Below are 26758 nucleotides of genomic sequence, written 5' to 3'. Positions count from 1 at the left end.
AATTCACAAAAGTGTCGGTAAAAAAAGTAACCCAGAAGTGGCGGTCGACAAATTTGTAAAATGTCATACGTACGGCAAATTCACAAAGGCAAATGTTACCATCTCTGAATGTCTCGTAAGTCTGACAATTTTCTAAAATGTCGTATATCTTTTCATCGTACAAACGACATTTACCAAGACTTTTTAAACGACAATTTGTCTGACATTTTCATTTTGGCGAGCCTAAAGTGTCTGAAAAATTGTCGGTAAAAAAAATGAGTTTACAAGTAATTCATAAAAATGTCGGGAAAAGTGGCGCCGAAAAAACCACGCCCACTTTTAACGACACTAATTCAAAAGTGTCGCACATGTCGGAAAACTGGCGGAGAAATGCTCTGTGAATTTGTCGGCTGTTGCTACGACACTTTCTACGACATTTTAAAGACATTTTTCCGTTCCCGACACTTTTGTGAATTCCCCCCAAGTTGTTAGCCATTAGCTAAACCTTCTGTGTCACTGCAGAGTTAGTCCTGAAACTCTTACTCCTCTGTATACACTGAGGAAAATAGAGAACAGAGAAGAGGTTGACTGGTAGTTAGTCCAGTGGGAGCTTTATTTGAGTTCTACTGAATCAGTATAGAACTAAGGTTTAATTAGTGGGAGTTATGTACATATCTCAGATCAGTTATAAACTACCAGTGTAAGACTGTCTTTATTTAACAAAACACTTTCTTATTAGTTTTACACATGTTTCCTCAGCAATATGGCGGCTAATGAAGATTACCAGTCTCTGGTCCGTGGTGTTGATTCTCTGAGTTTCACTGGGGAGGCGGTTCCGTGCAAGCTGCTGCTGACAGGGGACTCTGCATTCCCTGTGCTGGTGTCTCCCAGAAAAGATGTTCTCATCGCTGCCTCTCGCTATGGAAATGGGAAAGTAGTGGTTTTGGCCCATGAGGATTATCTCAACAGGGAAACCTTCATGGTCTTTTTGAAAAATGCTGTATCTTGGCTGAGTCCAAATTCAAATGCCGACATTGGGGTGCATAATAAATTGCAGGTATTAGCAAAAAGTCTCTCTGCCTCCGGGTACAAAGTCCAAAACACTTCCACCCTGATTCAGGGCCTGGGCGTGTTCTGTACTAACGGATATGATGGCCACCAAGCTGAGGAGATCATCTCATTTGTGCGAGAGGGAGGAGGCCTGCTGATTGGGGCTCAGGCTTGGCACTGGTCCTACAGCCATAAAGAGAATGTTCTGCACCATTTTCCAGGGAACAAAATCGTATGTGTTTGTGGGGTGCACTTCACCAGTGACTACGGAGAGAAAGGAGATTTCTCTGTTACTAAAAATATGCCACAGGTTCCACTTTACACAGAGTGAGTATCTATATGTCTATTTATATTGTTCTGTAGTATGGTGCCTGCTAATAATAAATAATATAGAAGGAATGACCAGCAACACCAGGATATTCAGTCAAATATGTACATTCAAATCTCAGTCACTCACTGATCACCTGACAGGAAATGATGCAACTCGAAGACAGACACAGCTCTCTCCATTCATTGGCTGCTGTAAGCTAGAATGTAGGCGTGTCTTTGTACAGGCAGAAATGTTTTCACAGAAATGCTCAATAAGAAGAGCCTCAGACTTGTGAAGCTAGAGCAACGTTTTGGAAGGAATAGCCCCCCCTATGTTGAAAATATATACAAATGTAGGGAAGTAGTGCAAAATCCTTGTACTTATCCCTCTGCAGTAGTTCCCTGTAATGGAGCCCGTGTGCTGTAAGCCGTTGCCTAGCAACTGTGCCATCATGTAAGCACCACACGTGGAGTGTACCATCAACCAAAGGGGTGTCAAAAGGGTTACACAAATATATATATATAAAACAGCCGATATGTCAAAAGCTAATTCATATAAACACGGCCTTTGGCTAGGGTACATCAGCCAGTGACTGAATCTGTCTGTTTTCCCACACTTGTACTTTCTATTCTCTTCTGTCAGATGATCACTAAGTGACACACAGAACGTCACAAAATGGTGGCTTGAGGTAAAAGGGTAATATTTACTGATATGTCAATAACTGATCATTTCACAGGATTCTTTAAAGGGATCGCTTAAAATGGGTCACTGTTGTTTAAGTTTTATTCAGAACTTATGTTCAGTTGGGATTTATATTAACATTCACTTATGAAGTACAATGGTGTATAGAGTTGCTAACTTTGCCGGTGGCTAGACCCGAACAAAGGGGGCAGAGCAGATAGCGTTGGGGGCGGAGCAGTGATGTTCGGGTGGGCATGATGATATCAGGGATGATGTCATGGAGTTATGATGTCAGGTCAGGGTTATTACATCACTTATATGCAACTGGCTGGATTTCTGTCCAGTTTTCGCAATATTTTAAATGGGACAGAAAGTTTTGAACGGACAGCCCTTTGACAAACTGTTGAAACCCACACGGCTGGAAACCCTACATCTATCTATTCTGCCCGATGAGTAAGTCCAATCCTTTAACTACAGGTAATGGATCTATTATACAGAAATCAGTTATCCAGAAAGCTTTGAAATACTCTACCAAAATATACTATTGCTCATTAATTAGGGCCTACTGGGCCTTCTACACTCCTGGGTCCCCCTGCAACCACAGGGTCTGCTTTTTATAGTTACACCCCTGATAAAGTAACAAATCATGAAAAGAGTATTTGATATTGAGGAGAAAGATAGTAAAAAGCCCCCTCACTCTCCAATGAAATAAATTAATTAATATCTAAATTATACCGTGAACAAATCAATTAATAAAGATAAAGTGCTTGTGCTGTTAATGAAAATACTTGCTTGGTTAATTAAAAACCTTCTAATAATTTAATTAAATACTAAGCAATTAACAAACAACAAGTTCAGAAAAGCATAGAGTTGCCTTTTGTGTGTATTAAAAAATAGCTGGTGCTGACTTGATATTGAATTTATGCTGGTTCCTCCTTTTTTAACAAATTTTGTTAATGAATTACCTTGATTATATAATTCACTAGCACTTGCATAAATTATCTATTTTGAATCCCATGCAGTCGGTGACTGTAATTAATTTAGCACTTGCACTTTATAACTTATTGAAATCTTGAATCAATTCTCTACAAACACAGCATAAATTCAATATCAAGTCAGCACCAGCTATTTTTTAATACACAGAAAAGGCAACTCTATGCTTTTCTGAACTTGTTGTTTGTTAATTGCTTAATATTTATTTAAATTATTAGAAGGTTTTTAATTAACCAAGCAAGTATTTTCATTAACAGCACAAGCACTTTATCTTTATTAATTGATTGGTTCACGGTATAATTTAGATATTAATTAATTTATTTCATTGGAGAGTGAGGGGGCTTTTTACTATCTTTCTCCTCAATTTCAAATATTTGTTAACATTAATTCACGCCTCCGACTCTCCACAAGGTAATTATTATTTTTATTAAACTTAAAGGACTGCCTTCTTTCTTTGTATCTTTAAAATTATGAAAAGAGTTCAGCTGATTACAAATCCCATTTACAGAGCTAGCCTTGCTTTCCAGTAACTTTCACTCCATCTCGTTATATGATAGTCTTATTGATTATTTTGGTCTTCTCTTTCACATGTGACTTCTCACATTCCTCTGGTACCATGTCTCAGTCATTTTGTTCTTTTCTTCATTGTAATGACTGTTAATACTTCAGTGCTGTCTCTCTTGCACAGATATGACTTCTCAGTTGATCAGAGGTTCCTTCTGAATGGGGTTTCTCAGCTGGACATCAGTGGACCAAGTGTCCCTTCAGATCTTCTCTTGCATGGAGCTTTGTCGTTTGCAGTTGGGTTGAGTGAAAACAAACAATGTTTTGTTGGCGCTACATACTATGGCAAAGGACGGGTGGTTGCAGTCACACATGAATCCTACCTCTCTAAATCTGAACTGAAAATTGTAATGCTTAATGCCATCTCTTGGCTAGACATAGGCAACAAGAGAAGAATTGGGGTTCATTCTGACCTGAAAGACTTTTCTGAGGTTTTGCAGAAGGAAAACATCCCCTGTCTGGTATCAAACTTAGTCCCCAATCTAAGTGTCTACTGCTGCAACTCCTACAGCGATGCAGAAGCAAAGGCAATCCATTAATTTGTTGCAGAGGGGGGAGGACTTCTTATTGCTGGCCATGCCTGGTGGTGGTCCTATCAGAATCCAACCTGCAATGTTCTCACTCACTACCCTGGAAACAAAATACTGAACAGGTTTGGTATTAGCATTCTGTGTAGAACCATTCCTCAGGGCATCTATAAGGCAATCAGTCCCAATAAAACCAGTGAACAGTATCACTTCTACAGAGGACTTTGTCATTTGCAGGCTGCACTAAAGAGTGGTACAAAACTGCAACCTGACATTAGCACCTGGATGGACAAATTCATGCAGGATGTCACCACTTTCATGAGGCTCCCAGCCAGTCCTATCATCAGCTCCATTCAGAGCCAGTTTGTAGAGATGATGAAGACCTGTTCTGTTCCCAATGTCAGCAAAAAATGTCCCGTGAGCAGCTGCTCCAAAGAAGCTTTACTTCTGTGTTTGGCCCATGAATCCTATAATGTGAGTCCTGTGTTTGATGAATCGAATATTCTGGAGAAGGAACCATCAATCAATGTTAATATTGATGCCACAAACCCAGGTAATGTCTTCTTTGGTTAATTTATATCTTAAATAAATGGTAATTCTAAGCAACGTTCCAATATACATTATTATTTTTTTTTTTTTAAAAAAAAAGACTATTAAAGGAGAACTAAACACTAAAAATGAATATAGCTAAAAATGCCATATTTAAGATAGTGAACTTGTTGCACCAGCCTAAAGTTCCAACATCTCAATAGCAGCAATGATCCAGGACTTCAAACTTGTCACAGGGGGTCACCATCTTGGAAAGTGTCTGTGACACTCACATGCTCAGTGGGCTCTGATTGGCTGTTGAGAAGCTAAGCTTAGAGGTCGTCACTAATTATCCAGCAGAAAATGAGCTTCCCTGGCTGTAATATAAGCTGATGCTACAGATTTGCTGATTATTCAATTCTGATGCTAATTGCACTGGTTTCTGTGCTGCCATGTAGTAATTATCTGTATTAATTACTAACCAGCCTTATATTTTGACATTTCTAATCTATGTGTACTGTATATTGTGAGTGGCTCCCTAAGCTCAGTAAGTGACAGCAGCACAGAGCATGTGCAGTGAATCAGCAGAAAAGAAGATGGGGAGCTACTGGGGCATCTTTGGAGACACAGATCTTTACTGCTGAAGGGCTGTGGTTACCTTGGGCTGGCACAGAAGCACAAAACATCATGTACAACATTTCTAGCTACTTCTTTAGTTAAGCTTTAGTTCTCCTTTAAGTACAAAAAACTTGATAAACTCAAATGCAAAACTTTGACATCTTAAAGGCTGTGAGGTCAAGTAGAAGTCAGTGGGAAAAACAGAATCCATTTTTTCAATTCAAGATTATTGAGGTTTTCAAAGTTTTTTCATGGATTATTTTTATCTATTTATTCTTTATTTAATATTTTAATACATAAGCAAACGTTGCAATTTCAAGTTTTTTCAAATTGGAAAAAAAATTAGAAAATCTAATTTTTTATAAATAGGTTTGTATTTGCTCCACTTTTCTCTAATTGCATTTTGTAGGCAGGCAAAGAGAAGTGGATCCACTCCCATCCATGTTTCAGGCTTGGGCGCCCCTAGGCCGCTGGGTCCTAGCGCCTACCCCGCCCCTGCACGTGTGTGTGCCGGAGCACTGGGGATTACGCATACAGGCATACATGTCCCCAGTGTTCCTAGGTTGCGGCTGGGCAGCATACCACCCCTAAAAACCTAAAAACTAGGCCTGGGCCTCTGTGGGCTCATCACAGATCCAGGTCTGCTCCCATCTGTAGATGCAGTGCACAGCTTCGTCCTGAGTGCAGCTTCAAGTTTTAATAAATAACCCCTGAGTGTGAATTGTCTTTATCCTAGGTACAGACGCCTGGAGAAGCACTGGCCTTTACTTGGCTCCCAAAAAGACAGCAGTTCTCAAGTTCCCTGCCTCAGCCGTTCAGCAAGGTTTCCAGGTAACTAAGAGATGAAGAGAAAAGCCCATGGGGCTGACAAGCAATTAGACCTTTGCTTCCATCTGTTGACTGGTTGTAACCAATAAAAACAAATTGCTGATCCATTGCTAGGTGCAACTGCATTTGTTCAGTTAGTCACTGTTAGTTAAAGGGACCCTTGTGTTGTCATCTCAATATCTCTCTCTTTTGTGCTAATTTCTTGTAATAAAAGCTTGTGTGCTTGTTAAGGGCAGAGACACACGCTGAGATTCGGGGAGATTAGTCGCCCAGCGACAAATCTCCAATGCTTTGGGGTGGCTAAACCCCCCTGAACTGCCTCCCCTGTCTTCCTCTCACAACGAAACTTCGGGCGACATCAGAAAACAAAGTGCTTTGAGTGCCATCCCGCACTCAAGACGGCAGGGGAGGCAGTTCAGGGAGATTAGTCGCCCCGAAGAAGAGATTTGTCGCCGGGCAACTAATCTCCCCGAATTGCAGCGTGTGTCTCTTCCCTTATTGTATGTGCAGTTATCCACCTTTTCCCAACAAAGGTTTGTAAGGGCCCAGAACAACCCCTGCCTGTACCAGGATACTGTTACCTAATGGTTTGAAGAGAGAGAAGCTCCGGGGATGCGGTGGGACGGAGCTGGTGTGGATTGGGGCAGGGCCAGAGCACAACCCAGGGATAACGACATACTAATTAGATGTGCCCAAATATCAGGCTCTCTGGGGGCCCTCGGGGGCCAAGTTTTTAGGTGCATGAAGCAGAATATTCAGTGTAGCTAAGTACTACAGGTATAACATTGCTACATGTAACCATTATATTTCACTCACACGTCCATATATAACTCTTGTATTTGGTGTTAATAACAGGTGCAGATTGGTTGTCATTCAGATGATTTGAGCTCTAACGATACGTTTTATCGCGCTCCAGTCGTTGTTCGCAATATTCATGTTGATAGGCAAAAGGTTTTTGTATCCAGTTTTTGGGGAGGTCTCCTGTACATCATTGTGAAGGCTAACAGCAACTTTGGGACAGTCCCAGTCCAGGTGTATGGAGCAGAACCAGCCCCAATCTATATAAAAGGTAAGAACAAACCAACTATGTCTGTGTAAAGGTGTCGCCAAACGAGCGGATCTCTCTCCGATATGCCCACCTTGAGGTGGGCAATATCGGGCTGATCCGATCATGGGCCTTAGGGCCCAACGATCGGATCCTAACGAACGGGATTTTAAGTCCCATCCGATCGAGATCTGGCCGACTTTCGGCCAGATCTCGATCGGGGAAGCCTGTCGGGGCCCCCGTACACGGGCCAATAAGCTGCCGACTCGGTCTGTTGGCAGCTTTTATCAGCCAGTGTATGGCCACCTTAACATGGACTCAATGTGTAATTTATAGAAGTTGACAGATTAAGCCTCCACGTGTGCTGGATATTAAACACTGACATGCAACACAAGCAAAGACTAAAAGTTTTTGTAGCTTCATGTAGTGGTTACAATTACACTTAGCTGGGCAATAATCAGATTCAATATCAGTTTTAAAATTCAATGATCACAAGTCCTTGCACTTATTGAAGACTTAGGTAGGACTAACAGAGGGACTTTGCTTAAATGAGACATATGGCATAATCATAGTCAGATGCTGCTGAACCAAGTTACTGATATAGAATTGGACATAAGCAATGAAAGCAATGCACAGGTTATGTTTGGTGGATTATTTGTTGTTCTCTTTTATTTAACAACTTAATAAATTAAAAGGAAAAGGCAAATAGACAGTCTGTGTGTGTCATATACCTGTACACTACCAACTGTAACTCGTGTACTCTTAAGTGATGACCTCTATAATCAACACGTCCATATATTCTGCTCATATAAAAAGAAAATTGAAACATCAGTCTGAGAAGTATTCTGTGCGTCTTCTGGAAGCAGGAGATTTCAAACTATGAGCTTCTTAGTTTCACCTATAGGACATGGCCACCATCATACTGCAAAGCACCAACATTGCTCTTCACTGGACACCAGATATGAACCACAGGAGAGGCAGCCAAGAGTAGCAAGCAAACAAACCATTGAGGCAAAACTCAGGAACTCGCAACAAACACAGGGCACAGTCACAAAATTAACCAAAGACAGAAGTGGACGTCCTTTGTTGCTGCTTTACATGTCAAAGGGCAAAATAAGCAATAATGTTTATCTTTTATAAAGCTACACTAGTAATACAACACACCAAGGAACAATACAACTTTTCAAGGAACTTATATAAACCTAGTGAGGATAACAAACTGAGCATGCTCAAGCCCTAGCCCTGGAAGTTAAAAATGAAAACAGGAAGTCTGATACAGAAGCCCATGAGTACACAATAGAAAGAAAGAAATGTGGTGTTTCTTTTGACAGAGGACTCAGAGCAGCATTACTTTGAGGGGTTACTGGTGTATTTATATAGACCTTTCTGATAAAGCTTACTTTTAGCCTTTCCTTCTCCTTTGCCTTTTTCCCCCCACAGGCAAGACCAGCCTTGATTCCTGGTTACATTCAGTCCGCAAGTTGCCTGCTCCTTGGGCTGAGCTGGTTACAGAGAATGTTATCCTGACTGTACCCTCAGATTCTATTCGATCACTAAAGGATCCAGTAGCTCTGCTGTCTCGTTGGGACAGAATAATGGTGGCTATTACTGAGCTTGCAGCCAAACAAGAGAAATTTCCACGGCCTGAGCGTTTTGTCGCAGACGTGCAGATCTCATGTGGTAAGTACTTGTGGGCTTGTGTCTGCTGGGCTGATGGCCAGGATTGGTCTTTCACTTTGAGTTAGAATGCAAAGTTTCATTGTATCACCTAACTGCGGACTCTCTGGCCAATCGTTTATACAGGTGTCCATGTAGCTACTTATCATTGTATTGCACTGGCACATATTTTGGGGGGTGACCCGATGCATACTGACCCCAGTGGCATATACATGTACAATGCTTCTTGTAACTAGTGATGTGTTGGAAATAGGATGCTGTAAAGTGAAAGCTTTGAGGTCATTATTATAAAGTGCATCAATTTTTGCAAAGCATTACAGTTTGGAGGTTTGGAGTAGAAAGTTGTATTAAGAAATTTAGGATTTTTCTGTTATTCATAGGTTGGATGCACGCTGGATACCCCATCATGTGCCACTTGGAATCCGCTAAAGAGCTGACTAATCTACACCATATGGAGAAAAAGGGAATCTGGGGGCCTATCCATGAACTTGGACACAATCAACAAGAAACAAAGTGGGAGTTCCCACCTCACACCACGGAAGCCACGTGTAACCTTTGGTCTGTGTATGTGCATGAAACAGTTCTTGGGATCCCACGGGATCAAGCTCACCCTGAACTTAAGCCAAACACCAGGAGATCTCGCATCAAAAGTTATTTGCAGAGTGGAGCCGACATAGAGCAGTGGGAGGTATGGACAGCACTGGAGACCTACCTACAGGTAACACTGACCTCTGTCTTTTATATAAAATAGGAAATAAGCCTCACCTGAAGCAAAACATAATACATAATTAAATACATGCAATATAAGGTGATGATGCATCTCAGAATAGATGTCCTGTCATCTGGATCTTTTTTGCCTTTTAACATCTTCCCATTCTCTGAAATCCTTGCAGGCAGCCCATGATGGCTTATACAGGCCCAGATTTTTGGAAAGGCCACGAAGGCCCCGGCCTAGGGCGGCAGGATTTTAGGGGGGCGACATGCTGCCCAACCACACCCACATTGGTTCAGAAACACTGGGGATGCGCTGGAGATACAATCATTTTTTAAATTTCCTGTGCTTCCACTTCCAGTCCAGATGATGAAAATTTGCACGACAGAGGCAACGAACGGTAGTGGGTCTAGGGGCGCCCACTATATAAATCCGGCCCTGGGCTTATACAGTCATATGAAAAGTTTGAGAACCCCTCTGAATTCTTTGGAGTTTTGTTTATTATGAGCTTTTAAAGTATCAACTTCCTTTTAATATATAACTTGCCTTATGGAAACAGTAGTTTTTCAGCAGTGACATAAAGTTTATTGGATTGACAGAAAATATGCATCATAACAAAACAGGTGCATAAATTTGGGAACCCCAACAGAGATATCACATCAAATTGCAAATGTAACAACCTCTAGACGCCTCCTATAGCCTTTGATGAATTCTTGATGTGGCTATTTTTGACCATTGGTCCATACAAAATCTCTCCAGTTCAGTTAAGTTTGATGGCTGCCGAGCATGGACAGTCTGCTTCAATCATCCCATAGATTTTCCATGATATTCAAGTCGGGGGACTCCAGGATATTGTACTTGTCCCTCTGCATAAATGTCTTTGTAGATTTCCAAGTGTGTTTAGGGTCATTGTCTTGTTGGAATATCCAACCCCTGCAGCTTAACTTCAACTTTGTGACTGATGCTTGAACATTATCCTGAAGAATTTGTTGATATTGGGTTGAATTCATCTGGCCTTCGACTTTAACAAGGGGCCCAGTAGTCCCTGAACTAGTCACACAGCCCCACAGCATGATGGGACCTCCACCAAATGTGACAGTTGGTAGCAGGTGTTTTTCTTGGAATGCGATGTTCTTCTTCCGCCATGTAAAGCGATTTATGTTATGACAAAATAACTCAAGTTTTGTCTCATCAGTCCAAAGCACTTTGTTCCAAAATGACTGTGTCTTGTCTAAATGAGCTTTTGCATACAACAAGACAGATACTGATACACCTGCATCTGCAGCAAGATGTTCTTGCAGGTCTTTGGAGATGATCTTTGGGTTGTCTGTAACATTCTCACAATCCTCCGCATATGTCGCTCCTGTATTTTTCTTGGCCTGTCAGACCTGGATTTTACAGCAACTGTGCCTGTGGCCTTCCATTTCCTCATTACATTCCTTACAGTTGAAACTGACAGTTTAAACCTCTGAGATGCTTTTTGTAGCCTTCCCCTAAACCATGATACTGAACAATCTTTGTTTTCAGATCTTTTGAGAGTTGCTTTGAGGATCCCATGCCGTCACTCTTCAGAGAAGAGTCAAACAGAAGCACAACTTGCAATTGGTCACCTTAAATACATTTTCTCATCATTGGACACACCTGCCTGTGAAATTCAAGGCTTCATGAGCTAATCCAACCAATTTGGTGTTGCCAGTAATCAGTATTGAGCAGTTAAATGCATTCAAATTAGCAAAATTACAAGGGTACCCAAATTGTTGCACAGCCAGTATTTCACATTTGATTTAATTTCATACAACTGAATACTGCTTCACTAAAAATCTTTGTTCAGAAAACACCTCAGTACTCAGATATAGGAAAGATATATATTTTTTGTTGAAAGTGGAGTAAATTATAATGCAGGCTGAGAGGGGTTCCAAAACTTTTTCTTATGACTGTAAGTGTTGTCTCAGTAATGAGGGATGAAATGGGGCACTTGTGATGCATAGATACAGTTAACTCCTAGGGGTCTCATAAGGCTGATGCTGGAACATAACTTTTATGTGCTTAATTAAAAATCCCTGCCATTGATTAAAAATGGAAATTTAATATAAGCTTCAGCATACTGAAATAAGAAACTGTAAATATAATCTATGAAATATTCTGCAAAATTTCTGAAATAATCAAGTTTATCTTCACTATCCCTTTCTCTCAGCATCTGTTTCTGTTTATTCTGTCTTTATTCAGGAGTTGGGTGTCAGATAATCATTGACATTTAGATCCAATATATCTTATAGGGGGGCTCCTTTTGCCTAGAAGATGTATTAGAGCTCACTCTATTAAAATCACCGGACATCATGGGGCCGATTCACTAACTTCGAGTGAAGGATTCGAAGTAAAAAAACTTCAAATTTCGAAGTGTTTTTTGGGCTACTTCGACCATCGAATGGGCTACTTCGACCTTCAAATCGAAGGATTCGAACTAAAAATCGTTCGACTATTCGATAGTCGAAGTACTATCTCTTTAAGAAAAACTTCGACCCCCTAGTTCGCCATCTAAAACCTACCGAACTCAATGTTAGCCTATGGGGAAGGTCCCCATAGGCTTGCCTAAGTTTTTTTGGTCGAAGGATAATCCTTCGATTGGTGGATTAAAATCGTTCGAATCAAAGGTTTATTCCTTCGATCATTCGATCTAACTATTTGTGCTAAAATCCTTCGACTTCGATATCCGAAGTCGAAAGATTTTAATTCCCAGTCGAATATCGAGGGTTAATTAACCCTCGATATTCGACCCTTGGTGAATCGGGCCCACATGTCTCTCTACATGCAGAATTTGTGCAAAAGGCAGTTATTTTGTTAGATTTTTGAGCTCTAATACATCTTCTAGGCAAAAGGAGCCCCCCTATAAGATATATTGGATCTAACTGTCAATCAATATCTGACACCCAACTGCTGCATGAAGAGAGAATGAAGAGAAACAGATGCTGAGAGAGGAATAGTGAAGATAAACTTGATTATTTCAGAAACAATGCAGAATATTTAATTGATTGTATTTAGAAAGTTTCTTATTTTCGTATGATGAAGCATTTTCGTTTTGGCAATAGTTCCCATTTAATGTGAAACAATTCAGTCCTACTATGGTTGGTGATGCCATTGGATGACTTCTACCTTTACAACTATGTATGGAACCCTAGGGGTAGATCATCTTGCAAAACTACTGAAACATATGGAAACTGAACGCTCATATTCATCTAGATTTGCACTTTTAGGCCAGCAGTGAGGCCAATTAATCAAACCTGTGTACTTGACCAGTTACATGTGGCCAACATATATGAATAATGTGTATGTTCCTGTCTGTTACAGCTACAAGAAGGCTTTGGCTGGGAACCATTCAAGCGCCTATTCAGAGAGTACCAGAGCATCTCAGGCATCGGGGATGAAAACAAATTTAAGATGAACCTGTGGGCAGAGAAGTTCTCTCAGGCTGTGAAAACCAATCTGGTTCCGTTCTTTGAGGCCTGGGGATGGCCCATTGACCAATCAACTCGCAGTAAATTATCTACATTATCTGTATGGGAGAAGGATCCCATGAAGCCGTATCTGAAATCTTAAATCTTACTAATATACCACACCTGTGCCTTATAATAACATATACTTCTATAAAGATTTGCTTAACAGCATAAAGGTAAACTTTAATCCAAAATGTTGGCATGTAAGTGATCCCTGAGTTAAAGTCTTCCAGCTAAATATTAACTCCAGGCATCACAACCAGTAGGAAGCTTCAACTTGCAATGGAAGATGGAATAGGAATCTGGATTAAGAATTTTGTAGTCAATGAGACTAAAGTCTAAAATGATTGTTTTATGCCCAGGTCCATTTAATTTTTATTTATTTTCTGTATAAGTTCCTTTTCCTTTTAGTAATTGACATAAAAGGAGCATAAACCTTCCTCAGAGCTCTTCTACTGCCCTCCCGGGCTGTGTCATTGCAGATACATTTATCTAAAAACCAGGACTCAAAGCAAAAACTCATAAAGCTACAGAGGTGGTCCAGATGCACCAGACCCTCAGCTCGGGAAGGAAAAACTCCTATAGAAACAAAAAGCTGATGGGCGCTTAAAGGAGAACTACACCATAAAAACGAACGTGGCTACAAATGCTGTATTTTATATACTGAACTTATTGCACCAGCATCTCTATAACACTAATGACCCAGGCCTTTAAAGCAGAAGGAAAGATCCAATCCGTGGGGGTGCCAAATGTTAGGGTACACCCAAGGATTGTAATGACTTACCTGATACCTGTTAGCAGAAAATTCGACCCCCAAAAACCTTCGACCTCTATTCAATTGGTCTTTTTGAATTCAAAGTTTTTTTAAACTTCGACCCTTGATAAATCTGCCCCTTAATGTTTAATATAGTGCATGACCTACATATACAAGTGCTGTAATATAAATTAATCCATTTTTTTTTTGGAATTTTCTTGGGTAACTGATGAATTGGGTAATCTCAAATTAATTAACTTAATAAAGGTCAAATGATTGAAGTAAAATGACCGTGTGCGGACTAAGAGATACTTTTGTTCATAATCTAAAATGAAATATGTTTATCTCTCACACCACCTGTTTATGTCGGTTGTGTATATCTTCCATTTTTTTTTTTTTTTTTTTTTTTCTGTATTTTTCTCACATTTTCAATGCAGTTATTACATTTGGTATTGATATTATTCAACATCTGGGGTAAGCACTGCATGTCCAGAAAAGAAAAAGAACATAACAATGCAAAGCAAGATTCAATTTTAAAATGAATTTTTTAAGAATTTATTAGTAGCGTGCACCGCAATCTGTGTAAAAAAAAGGGGGACTTTTCCTGCAGGTTTTAGCTAATCCCTGACAACTCCTAACCCTTATTATCCGGCAGTACTTGTCTCTAAAGCCCTTGCAGTGCTCTTTCATGATTATAATATTAAACTTTGAGTTATTACCCTGGATAATGATTTTACCATTGGTTATTAAGTAACGTTATATTTTTGTTCTGTGGGAATCAGAGAATTATGAATGGGGAGGTGCAATTTTAGGGGTCATTCTTTTCTCTAATGGTTATATTCAATAGTTGGACAACAGTCCGACCTCATCACACAACCCACGCTGATCCTCCAATCGCTATTGGATCATTAGCAGGAGGACCTGAGAACCGATTGGGTATTGTATAAGGGTACGTCTCTAATACTGATTCTTTTGAGCCCACACTGGTTTTGCCTTAATTGCTCTTACCCAGGGACTGTGGGTCTGCTGTACTTTAATTATCTTTAGCCCAATATCTTCCAGAGATAACCAGCAGCTGTGTCACTCTAATGATACTACACTGGGACACCCAGAACATCCAGTTATGGTACCCGGACATATTGTAGTTGCTTTCCCAGGTTCAACGTTGTCTACTACCCCTCCATACCTTGTCCCTAAATTGTGCACCTGAATTTATCACACAACATGCTAGGGGGCAAATTCTCTAAGATTCGAAGTTGCGCCAGGCGCAACTTCGCCGTGCTTCGCCGCACTTCGCCAGGCGTAGTTTCGCCAACGCTCCGCAAATTCACTAAAATCCGAAGTTGCGGTCAGGGGTAGCGTAAGCTTGCGAAGTTGCGCTAGCGTTGATTCGCTAAGTGAAGCGAAGTTACGCTAGCGAAGGCTAATTTGCATACGGCGCCAAATTCAAATTTCAATGGAGGAATACGTATCAGCACTACAAATGCCAAGAAAACCTTCAAATCATCAAATAAAAATGTTATTTTGCCCTACACATGTGCCCACTGTCTAGGTCAGTTGCCATGAGTCAGGAAATGTAGGGGGGAAGGAGGGGAGCCCCAAAAAATTTTTCAATCTTTTTCAGCCTATCACCCATAATGTAGAAAACAAGCCAGGGTTTTTTGGGACTTAGAAAAAATTTTGACTTTTTTTTAAACAATCCCTATCTACTCTATTGCGCTTCGCCAGGTCTGAGGTGCGAAGGAAGTCTAGCGTAAAAGGTAGCGTTCAGAACACTGCGCAAGTTAGTGAATTTGCGTAGTTAAGTCGCTAGCGAAAATTCACCTGGCGTAAGGGTGCGAAGTAACACTAGCGAAACTACGCCAGCGTTCGTTAGTGAATTTGCGCAGTAACGGAAATGCCAAACACTAGCGAATTAACGCTAGCGTTCGGCGCTTAGTGAATTTGCCCCTGAGTTTCCAGAATCATCAGATTACTAAGCCAGGCAAACGCCCTTCTAATTAGAAGCAAAACGGCCTATTCACTCGAAAAAAAAAACCCAAACATTTTATTCAAATTTCAAAGTTATGGGAGTTCAAAAAAACTCCCATTACTTCGAAATTCGACCCTTGATAAATCTGCCCCTACCTGTTCTAAATTGATACATTTAGTTGATATATTTGTTATCTTTGTCCCTGCTGAGTAGCATCTCCGAGTTTCATTAAAGGGGAACTCCTGTTTCCAAACCAAAATTTAATAAAGAGGCCACATAACAAAGAAACCCCTAATATACCCATCACATTTACCCGTTTCTTCAAAAAGTATGAATAAATGCCATTTTCAATGTTGAAATCCAGCTGTGTAACAGTTCTTCTCTTTCTGCATCATTTGAAATCCTGGCAGGGAAGGAGGGACTAAACACTGATGTTACACATTGTAACAACTTCTCCACAGCTTACAGACAGCATGCAGGAACTACATAACCCACAATGCATTACACTAGGATGTTCCTTTCCTTAGTGAAATCACATGTGCAGGGAATTGTGGGGTTTGGAGGACAGATGGCTGTTGATACAAAGTAACAGTAGTCAGTCAGCTTAGCAAAGTAGTCAGACAGATCATCAGGGGGCTAGGCTTAGGGAACTGTCAGAAACCATTACAAATCATGAAAAGTCTGCATATTTTTTAAATGATGTATATTGCAAAGTTGCTTGAAATTATGTTTACTTTTCAAAAACCTTAAAGGGATACTGTCATGGGAAAACATGTTTTTTCCAAAACACATCAGTTAATAGTGCTGCTCCAGCAGAAATCTGCACTGAAATCCAATTCTCAAAAGAGCAGACAGATTGTTTTATATTCAGTTTTGAAATCTGACATGGGTCTAGACATATTATCAGTTTCCCAGCTGTCCCCAGTCATGTGACTTGTGCCAGCACTTTATTATTAATTATTATTATTAACATGTATTTATATAGCGCCAACATATTGCGTAGCACTTTAGGATGGAACAACTTTCTGGCAGGCTGTTATCTCTCCTACTTAATGTAACTGAATCAGTCTCAGTGCGACTTGGCTTTTACTATTGAATGTTGTTCTTAATTCTACCAGGCTGCTGTTATCTTGTGTTAGGGAGCTGCTACCCAGATTCGTTTCCCATTGTTCTGTTGTTAAATGCAGCTGTTAGAATTGATACAATAGTTGCTAATACTCCAGAGAGGCTTCTCAGAAATGTATCAACTAAATGTATCTAATTATAACAGTTCAAATGCTCCTGGATCACTGAGCTGCCAGACTCAAACACTAGACAAGAACATTAAATGTAATCTTAAATTTTGGTAAAATGCATTTCTGTGTCATGTGACGTTAATAACGATTGACATATGATGGGTCGTTTTGTACTTTTTTTCAATGATTCTCTCTCTTCACCGGAGTTTGTATGTTATCATAATTTTATATTCTTTTTGTTTTATTTTTTTTTCTGTAATGTGGATTTATATTTGGTGACTTGCATTTTCTGAAGAACTGTATGTGTATGAACATTTGTTGCAAGTCAATTTGTATTTGTTTGAAATTTCAATAAAGATTATTGAAAAAAAGAAATTGGTAAAATGGTAAAAAAATAAAACATGGAAAGCAATTAGAAAAAAAATCTTTATTTTTGGTGAACAATCTGAAAACAACTGAACTGTAAGAAGTGTTTGGAAGGTGAACAACCCCTTTAAATTTGTTGGACACTGCGAAAGCCCTTTGATGGCTTCCAAAAGTTTAGATGTAACCAGGCTACTATTTTGGAGGTGGCCACAGGGGGCTTTTTTAAAGCCTTGGCTGGGCTTCTGTATAGAGGCCTGTCCAGATAGTATACAACCACAACCCCCATACTTACTGTGACCCGCTCATTTTAAAAGTTCTAGGGTGGGTTCCCCAACCATTTTTACCCATGTGCCATGTTTAGATTTTAGACACATTTTAGACATTTAGTAAAAAGAGTTGGAGAGAAAATCAAGCATAACATTTTGTTTGGCCCCTGAGGACTGGTAGCCCCTTAGGACTGGCAATCTAAAGAAGGCTGTATTTGGCAGTACATCTGTTTTGTATGCAACCAACCAAAACTTGCCTTTAAACAAGGAATTCAAAAATAAGCACCTGCTTTGAAGCCACTGCGTGCGACATCCAAGGGGTTGGTGAGGAACATGTGGCTCCATTAAAGATAATTTTAAACAAACTCCTGACCAGAGTGTATCTTACTCCATATATTGTCCTAAACAATGTCAGTTTGGGGTACTTGGATCAGAAATCAGAGATAATTTTAGGGTACTTGGATAAGAACTCAGAGATAATTGTAGGGTACTTGGATAAGAATATAGAGATAATTGTAGGTTACTTGGATAAGAACTTAGAGATAATTTTAGGGTACTTGGATAAGAACTCAGAGATAATTGTAGGGTACTTGGATAAGAACTCAGAGATAATTGTAGGGTACTTGGATAAGAACTCAGAGATAATTGTAGGGTACTTGGATAAGAACTCAGAGATAATTGTAGGGTACTTGGATAAGAACTCAGAGATAATTATAGGGTACTTGGATAAGAACTTAGAGATAATTGTAGGGTACTTGGATAAGAACTCAGAGATAATTTTAGGGTACTTGGATAAGAACTCAGAGATAATTTTAGGGTACTTGGATAAGAACTCAGAGATAATTTTAGGTTACTTGGATAAGAACTCAGAGATAATTTTAGGGTACTTGGATAAGAACTCAGAGATAATTTTAGGTTACTTGGATAAGAACTCAGAGATAATTTTAGGGTTTTTGGATAAGAAATTCTGTCATTACTGTATTAAAGGGATTCTGTCACAGGACAGAAAATTAGTTAATAGTGCTGCTCCAGCAGAATTCTGAACTGAAATCCATTTTTCAAAAGATCAAACATATTTGTTTATATTTAATTTTTGAAATGTGGTGTGGGGGTAGACATGTTGTTAGTTTTCCAGGTGCCCTTAAACTAGTCATATGACGTGAACTTCAGTCTCTCTTTACTGCTGAGCGCAAAAGAAGAATAATATCACCCCCTCCATTTCCCCCCAGCAGCCAAACATAAGAACAATGGAAATGTAAACAAGATAACAGCCCCCTGACACAAGATAATGGCTCCCTGGTAATATTAGGATTGCACTCAGTAGTAAAAATTCAAGTCCCACTGCAACTCCTTCAGGAGAAACAATAGCTTATCTGAAAGCAGTCCCATCATGAAGCTCTGGCTTTTTCTGAAAGCACAAGATCAGGCCTGAGATGGTTGCCTACACACCAATATTACAAATAAAAAATGTTTTTGTTGGTTCAGCAATAAAATGTACACGGTGGAGTGAATTATTTGCAGTATAAACAATGTAATTTAGAAATATAAAATCATCACAGAATCCATTTAATGTAATATGCATTATGAAACTCTAACCTATTTTATCCCTTGAGATCATCCCTCTTTCCTTTCTTTACTCTCTTTACTATTCTTTACCTTCTATTTTATTTTTGTAGGTTTAGATTGAAAAAAAAAGCAAAATAATCTTTAAAAAACCTGCTAAATCTTATGGGAAGTGACAGTTGACTTTGCAGGAGCAGATGGTGGAATTGCCCTCATGTCTCACTGTCAGTCATAGGGATTGTGTGGGCATGGAGCCATATGATCTGTGATGACTGACTTTGTAATGACTGATCCCAGAGCTATAGATTCACTGGAATCAAGTAGTGGTCAATTCTCACGAAAATATTGCTACACACACACCACAATATTGCTACACATACACAACAACTGACATTTGCAGAAGTGTCAGGTAGGAAAAAAGTTAGTCTGTCAACTGTGTGGGATTCTGCTGAAAAACTTCTTATTCCCATCTAATGGGCACTTGCTGACATCAACTGATTCATTTGAAAGCATGTAAAGAAAAACCCACAAGCAAGTTCTACTGAAATACAGGCTTCTCTGAAACAAAGTACTAAGGCTGATTCAGCAGTCACGTGTAGAAGGGTTAGGGTTTTACTCACCTTTACTTTTGGCTGTTACTATAAGGCTTATTGTAGCTCAGGGTTGGACCTAGTTCATAGTTATCAGGGGGTTGTTGTTTCCAGGTTAAAGCCAGGGGAGAAGCCTAGTGCTTGGTCTCGTTGGACAGCTCTTGCTGGAAGGGGTGGTCGGTTCCTTCAGGAGAACCTTAAAGATGAGAGCTCATCACATTAAAATTCCTCCACTCCTTATTCATTCCTATAAGATTTTTACAGGCATACAGTTAAGTCTTTGGACAGAGACAACTTTTTTTCTAATTTAGGTTCTGTACATGACCACAATGAATTTTAAATGAAACAACTCCGATGCAGTTGAACTGCAGACTTTCAGCTTTAATTCAGTGGGTGGAACAAAAAGATTGTATAAAAATGTGAGGAACTAAAGCCTTTTTTAACACAATCACTTCATTTCAGGGACTCAAAAGCAATTGGACAAATTAAAAAACTGAAAATAAAATGTTCATGTCTAATACTTGGTTGAAAAGCCTTTGTTGGCAATGACAGGCTGAAGTGTTGAACTCATGGACATCACCAGATTCTGGGTTTGCTCCTGTTTAATGCTCTGCCAGGCCTTTACTGCAGCCGCTTTCACTTGCTGTTTGTTTGTGGCCTTTCTGTCCCAAGTTTAGTCTCCAACAAGTGAAATGCAGCTCAATTGGTTCAGATCAGGTGACTTGGCCATTCAACAATATTCCACTTCTTTGCTTTAATAAACTCCTGGGTTGCTTTGGCTCTATGTTTTGGCTCCTTATGAGACGCCTCCCAATCAATGTGAGTGCATTTAGCTGGATTTGAGCAGACAGTGTCTCTGAAGAGCTCACAATTCATTCTTGTGCTTCTGTGTCACATGATGGATAAACACTAGTGTCCCAGTGCCACTGGCAGCCATGCACCCCAAGCCATCACACTGCCCCCCAAATGTTTTATACACAACTGTGCTATGCTTTGGATCATCAGCTCTTCCACACCTTCTCCACACTTTTTACTTGCCATCATTCTGCTAGAGCTTCATCTTGGTTTCATCTGTCATAACATTATGTTGCATTCAATTTTGTTTATTAATATGTTTTTGTTGGTGCAAATAAAGACATTATTAAAAAAAGGCTTTAGTTCCTGACATGTTTATGCAATCTTTTTGTTCAACCCACTGAGTTAAAGCTGAAAGTCTGCAGTTCAACTGCATCTGAGTTTTTTTTTAAATTTAAAATACATTGTAGTAATGTACAGAACCGACATTAGAAAAAAAATGTCTCTGTTCAAAGCAGGTGATGAGGACAGCGGAAAAGATCATTGGGGTCTCACTTCTTACCATTATGGATATTTACCACACCCGCTGTCTCCAGAAGGCTACCAGCATTATCAGGGATAGCACCCACCCAGCACATCATCTCTTTACCCTCTTGCCATCCTGTAAAAGATATAATATTCGAGCGCTGACTTCCAGAATTCGAAACAGTCTATTTCCACAAGCCATCGGGTATCTCAACTCCCAAGGACTGAACTGAATATATTCATAAGGAACTGAAATGTCCACTTTGCTCAGCATGGCCGTGTACTAGAGTTGTTTTATAGCACCGGGGGGTTCTGGAGGAACGCCATTTCGTTTCTACTATGTACTAAATTTACTGTATATGGCTGAAATGACAATAAAATCCACTTGACTTGACTTGAATGAATAAAGAGTGGTGGCATTTTATCTCTGGTGAGCTCTAATTTCACACTTTAATAAATCTGTCCCTAGGAATAGGAATCAGGCTGAGGGTAGTTAGCTGAACAACAAAAGATTCCAATGAGAAGATCAGAAGAGTTTTATATTTCATGTAGTGGCGTAACGAGATGTTACTGGGCCCCATAGCAAATTCATTTTAGGGCGTCAAAACATTAGTTTTTTTCTAGCAAGATATATTGAAATTGATCTTCAAATGGATTTACAGAAATCAACGCATATTTCTTAATTTGATGTCCATCTTGTAGTTTTAAAACGAAATAAAAAAACTATTGAAAAGAAATTGCTCATTAATTATGACCTTACTGGGCGTCCTCGGTTGAACACTGCTGCGGTGGGCGCACGGCCCGGCACTTTAGGACATGGTTTTACGTTCCTTCCTTTGCCTCAAATCAATAATGGAAATGGAGACAAGTTCACAGAATATTAGGCTGAAAATCAGTTTGGTGAGCTTTTTTATAATTTATACTTTAAAGGCACAAATATTCCAGCACTTTGTCTGTTATGAAATGTTAGCCGGAGAACAAATTTAGTCAGCACACCGATTCTTAGTATCTTGCCTTGATGGTGCACGTTCTGCAACGACCACTTTCCATTGACAGACCATGTAATGTAGAAAATGAACAGCACCATCGACTTGGATGTGGTTTAAAAAGCCTTTATTTGTGCTCTTGTGGGCATCCCCCGCGACGTTTCAGGCCATGTGGCCTTTTATCAAGCTTACTGACCAGTATTTCCATACAACCATTTATACCCTTTAACTCCATCTAGTGGTCAATAAAGTGCATCAGTTATTTTTAAACAAAAAACAAAACAAGCAATTACAATAATTCATAATATAGTGAAAATTACCAATTACATCAATCGAGTGACACCAATAAATAGAAGCTTGATACGGTAAAAAATGTCATAGTGTATCTGTAAAAGAATAAAGACATAGATCATAATTAAAACCCATAATCAATTAAATATAGAATAAAAGAGCCATTCAAGATCACCTAAAAATGGGACTTAAATCATATTCTTTATTCAATCCCCATGGCTCTAAAGTTTCCAATTTCCTAATCCAGAATGCTTCTCGATACAATAGATCCTTGTGTCTATTCCCTCCTCGTTGTTTTATATCTACTGTCTCCAACACTTGGAATTTCAATTGGTTTACTCTATGAGAATGCTCAATAAAATGGCCTGCTACTGCCTGATCTCTTTTTCCAGTATTAATAGCGGACTTATGTTCCCTCATGCGTTCACGAACTGTTCTTTTTGTTTGACCCACATATGCAAGCCCGCAGGGGCATTTGATTATATATATAGCATATGTTGAACTACAGGAATAACGATCTTTGATCTTTATAGGGTATCCTTTCCTAGGATGAAAAACCACATCTCCCTGTTGAACATTGGAGCAACAGTTGCAGTTATAGCAGGGAAAAGTCCCTGCTTTACTGTTCCTGCTCACACTCCTTTGTCTCATATCGGTGTGAACCAGCATAGAGCCTAACGATCTACCCTTTTTGTAGGCTATTATAGGTGGTCTAGTGAACGCATTAATTTGGGGTAAATTGTTTTTTATAAGCGGCCAATGATGCCGTAAAATATTGGCAATTTGTTTACTCAAGGTATTATATTGAGTAACGAAAGTAACATTGTTCTCTCTGTTTTTTGGTTTACCTTTTAACATTTCCTTTCTACTTTGATTTTTAATTTCATTCAATTGCGTCCTAAGGAGGTTATCTGGATATTCTCTTTCACGAAATTTATTGCACATTTCATCCAATTATTGTAATTTCATCCAATTATTGTAATTGCTTGTTTTGTTTTTTGTTTAAAAATAACTGATGCACTTTATTGACCACTAGATGGAGTTAAAGGGTATAAATGGTTGTATGGAAATACTGGTCAGTAAGCTTGATAAAAGGCCACATGGCCTGAAACGTCGCGGGGGATGCCCACAAGAGCACAAATAAAGGCTTTTTAAACCACATCCAAATCGATGGTGCTGTTCATTTTCTACATTACATGGTCTGTCAATGGAAAGTGGTCGTTGCAGAACGTGCACCATCAAGGCAAGATACTAAGAATCGGTGTGCTGACTAAATTTGTTCTCCAATTACTGTTCCACGTAAGTCTTGCACACTTAAAAAAGATTCAAAATGACTTTTGCATATACTGATGAGGACATCACCCGAATTACTGGCATGATTGGACAAACTGATAATTTCCTGAATCAGCCGGATATAACGATTGACTTCAAAGAATTGGAGAAAACCAAACGTAAATTCATTGCATATGAGTTACATGCGCAAACATTGGGAGAATATGTTAAGTGCAAACGAATTCCACGAGGCCTGCGTTCACATTTAAGACCTACAATGTTTTCCAATAATGAGCAATTTTGTAATAAATGGGAAGCTATCCTGAATAAATGCTCGATTGACCTTATGGTGGCAATTATAGAAGAGATACATAAAGAGTTACCAAAAGTATCACAGAGCGGAAACGAAATGAAAACAAAGTTGCGGAACCAGGCGAGCCCTCAGGTGTTTACAGAGGGAAAGAGAAAGCTGGCGGACCATCTACAAAGTTTCCGCATGGAGCTGCAGGCTCGCAAACGCACAAAGTTTCAACGCGATGCGGCTGATTACGAGGAGGGTGCAGTGTACCGATGGGAAAGACCCACGAGGATTCCGTAATAAACCCAGGGAGACGCAAAGAGTCCGTGCATCGACTGAAACCTCCGATTCGCAAGATACTTCCCTGCCTTTTTTAGGTGGATCGCAAAGTTCACTCACGGCAGACCCAGAAGACGCAAACGAGGGGGCCGCAAGCACCGCAAGAAACAAGCAGCACCGACAATACAAACGCCGACGGATGCGGTGGTGAATATCTCCAGCAGAACGCTTACCGATGTTGAACTGCAGGTATTGCATAAGGGACTTTCTTTCAGCTTGGTGAACAAACCCGATTTCTTTAAACTAGATCTAGAACTGTTTAGACTTTTCAGGACATTAAGATTGAAGGCCCAATTTGACAACAAACAAGAGGTGGGAGGTGTAGTTCACTCTATAAATACCTTCTGTGGTGATCAATTAGATCTTAAACCCCTTAGTACATATATGCCCAAATGTGATAATGTCTTTGTGGAAGCGTATATTAAACATGTAACCAGGGAAATTAAGATGTTAGAAGATAAATATCGTAGAGGTGATATACATGTACTTCCGAATAATTTAAGTAAATCAGAATATCAGTCACTGTTGGATTTAATGGGTAATACAGAGATTATCATCAAGTCTGCAGATAAAGGGGGCGCACTTGTTGTTATGAATAGAGATGATTATGTTGCTGAAATAAAACGCCAAGTAGATGATAATACTACATATCTCAAATTAAGAAACAATCCGTTGAGTGAAATTCAAACGAAAATTAAAAATTTGGTGGATGAAGCCACACAATTAAAGATAATAGATGGAAAATTGGCAGTTTTCTTACAGCAACAGTTTCCTCTAACACCTTTATTTTATATACTTCCCAAAATTCACAAAAATCTTGAAAGTCCCCCCGGGAGACCTATAGTGTCCTGTGTGGATTCTGTTCTATCACCTATTGCTATTTTTGTTGATAAGATCATCAGACCATATGTGGAAGCGCATGTATCATATGTGAGAGACACTAGTGATTTTTTAAACAAAATATCTGTTTTTTCTAAAGATATGGAAGGGGTATGGTTGGTGACTCTAGATGTAGAGAGCCTCTACACCTCCATCCCACATGATGGGGGTGTCGAGGCAGTCTCATTGGAGTTACTAAAGGACGAAAGTCTTGATGGATCTCAAAAAAAATTTGTGATCCAGTGTTTGGAACTCCTCCTTCATAACAATTACTTCCAATTTGACGAAGAATTCTACATGCAAATACGTGGTACGGCAATGGGGTCTAATGTGGCCCCCGCCTACGCAAACATATTCATGAATCAATTTGAGACAAAATTTGTCTATGTACATGAATTATTTAAAATATATTGCAAGAAATGGATGCGTTATATCGATGACGTGTTTGCGTTATGGGCGGGGCCACTTTGGACCCTTGAATTATTCGTTCAGGAAATCAATAATGCCTTACCCTGTATAAGGTTTACCCTAAACTCACATTTGGATGAAATTCCATTTCTGGATACCAAGGTATACAAAGCAGAGGGGGGTTTATTAACTGATTTATATACAAAATCGACAGACCGCAATTTGCTGCTACATTACAAATCCTTCCATCCACCACAGCTAAAGAAAGCTCTGCCGAAATCACAATTAAGCAGAGTTAAACGTATAGTCGCATCTGAAGATATAGTGGATAAAAGGTTGGATGAAATGTGCAATAAATTTCGTGAAAGAGAATATCCAGATAACCTCCTTAGGACGCAATTGAATGAAATTAAAAATCAAAGTAGAAAGGAAATGTTAAAAGGTAAACCAAAAAACAGAGAGAACAATGTTACTTTCGTTACTCAATATAATACCTTGAGTAAACAAATTGCCAATATTTTACGGCATCATTGGCCGCTTATAAAAAACAATTTACCCCAAATTAATGCGTTCACTAGACCACCTATAATAGCCTACAAAAAGGGTAGATCGTTAGGCTCTATGCTGGTTCACACCGATATGAGACAAAGGAGTGTGAGCAGGAACAGTAAAGCAGGGACTTTTCCCTGCTATAACTGCAACTGTTGCTCCAATGTTCAACAGGGAGATGTGGTTTTTCATCCTAGGAAAGGATACCCTATAAAGATCAAAGATCGTTATTCCTGTAGTTCAACATATGCTATATATATAATCAAATGCCCCTGCGGGCTTGCATATGTGGGTCAAACAAAAAGAACAGTTCGTGAACGCATGAGGGAACATAAGTCCGCTATTAATACTGGAAAAAGAGATCAGGCAGTAGCAGGCCATTTTATTGAGCATTCTCATAGAGTAAACCAATTGAAATTCCAAGTGTTGGAGACAGTAGATATAAAACAACGAGGAGGGAATAGACACAAGGATCTATTGTATCGAGAAGCATTCTGGATTAGGAAATTGGAAACTTTAGAGCCATGGGGATTGAATAAAGAATATGATTTAAGTCCCATTTTTAGGTGATCTTGAATGGCTCTTTTATTCTATATTTAATTGATTATGGGTTTTAATTATGATCTATGTCTTTATTCTTTTACAGATACACTATGACATTTTTTAC

The 26758-nt window shown here is 39.4% G+C and overlaps 1 pseudogene; it reads left to right on the top strand.

Moving 5' to 3' along the window:
• The first annotated feature begins 473 nt into the window (after window positions 1-473).
• Window positions 474-13786, top strand: LOC108707649 (annotated as a pseudogene).
• Window positions 13787-26758: the final 12972 nt, after the last annotated feature.

The sequence above is a fragment of the Xenopus laevis genome, chromosome 2L (genome assembly GCF_017654675.1).
Source record: "Xenopus laevis strain J_2021 chromosome 2L, Xenopus_laevis_v10.1, whole genome shotgun sequence".
NCBI classification, from domain to species: Eukaryota; Metazoa; Chordata; class Amphibia; order Anura; family Pipidae; genus Xenopus; species Xenopus laevis.
Note: the sequence above shows the minus strand (reverse complement) of the source record. Positions and strands in the feature narration are given on the sequence as shown.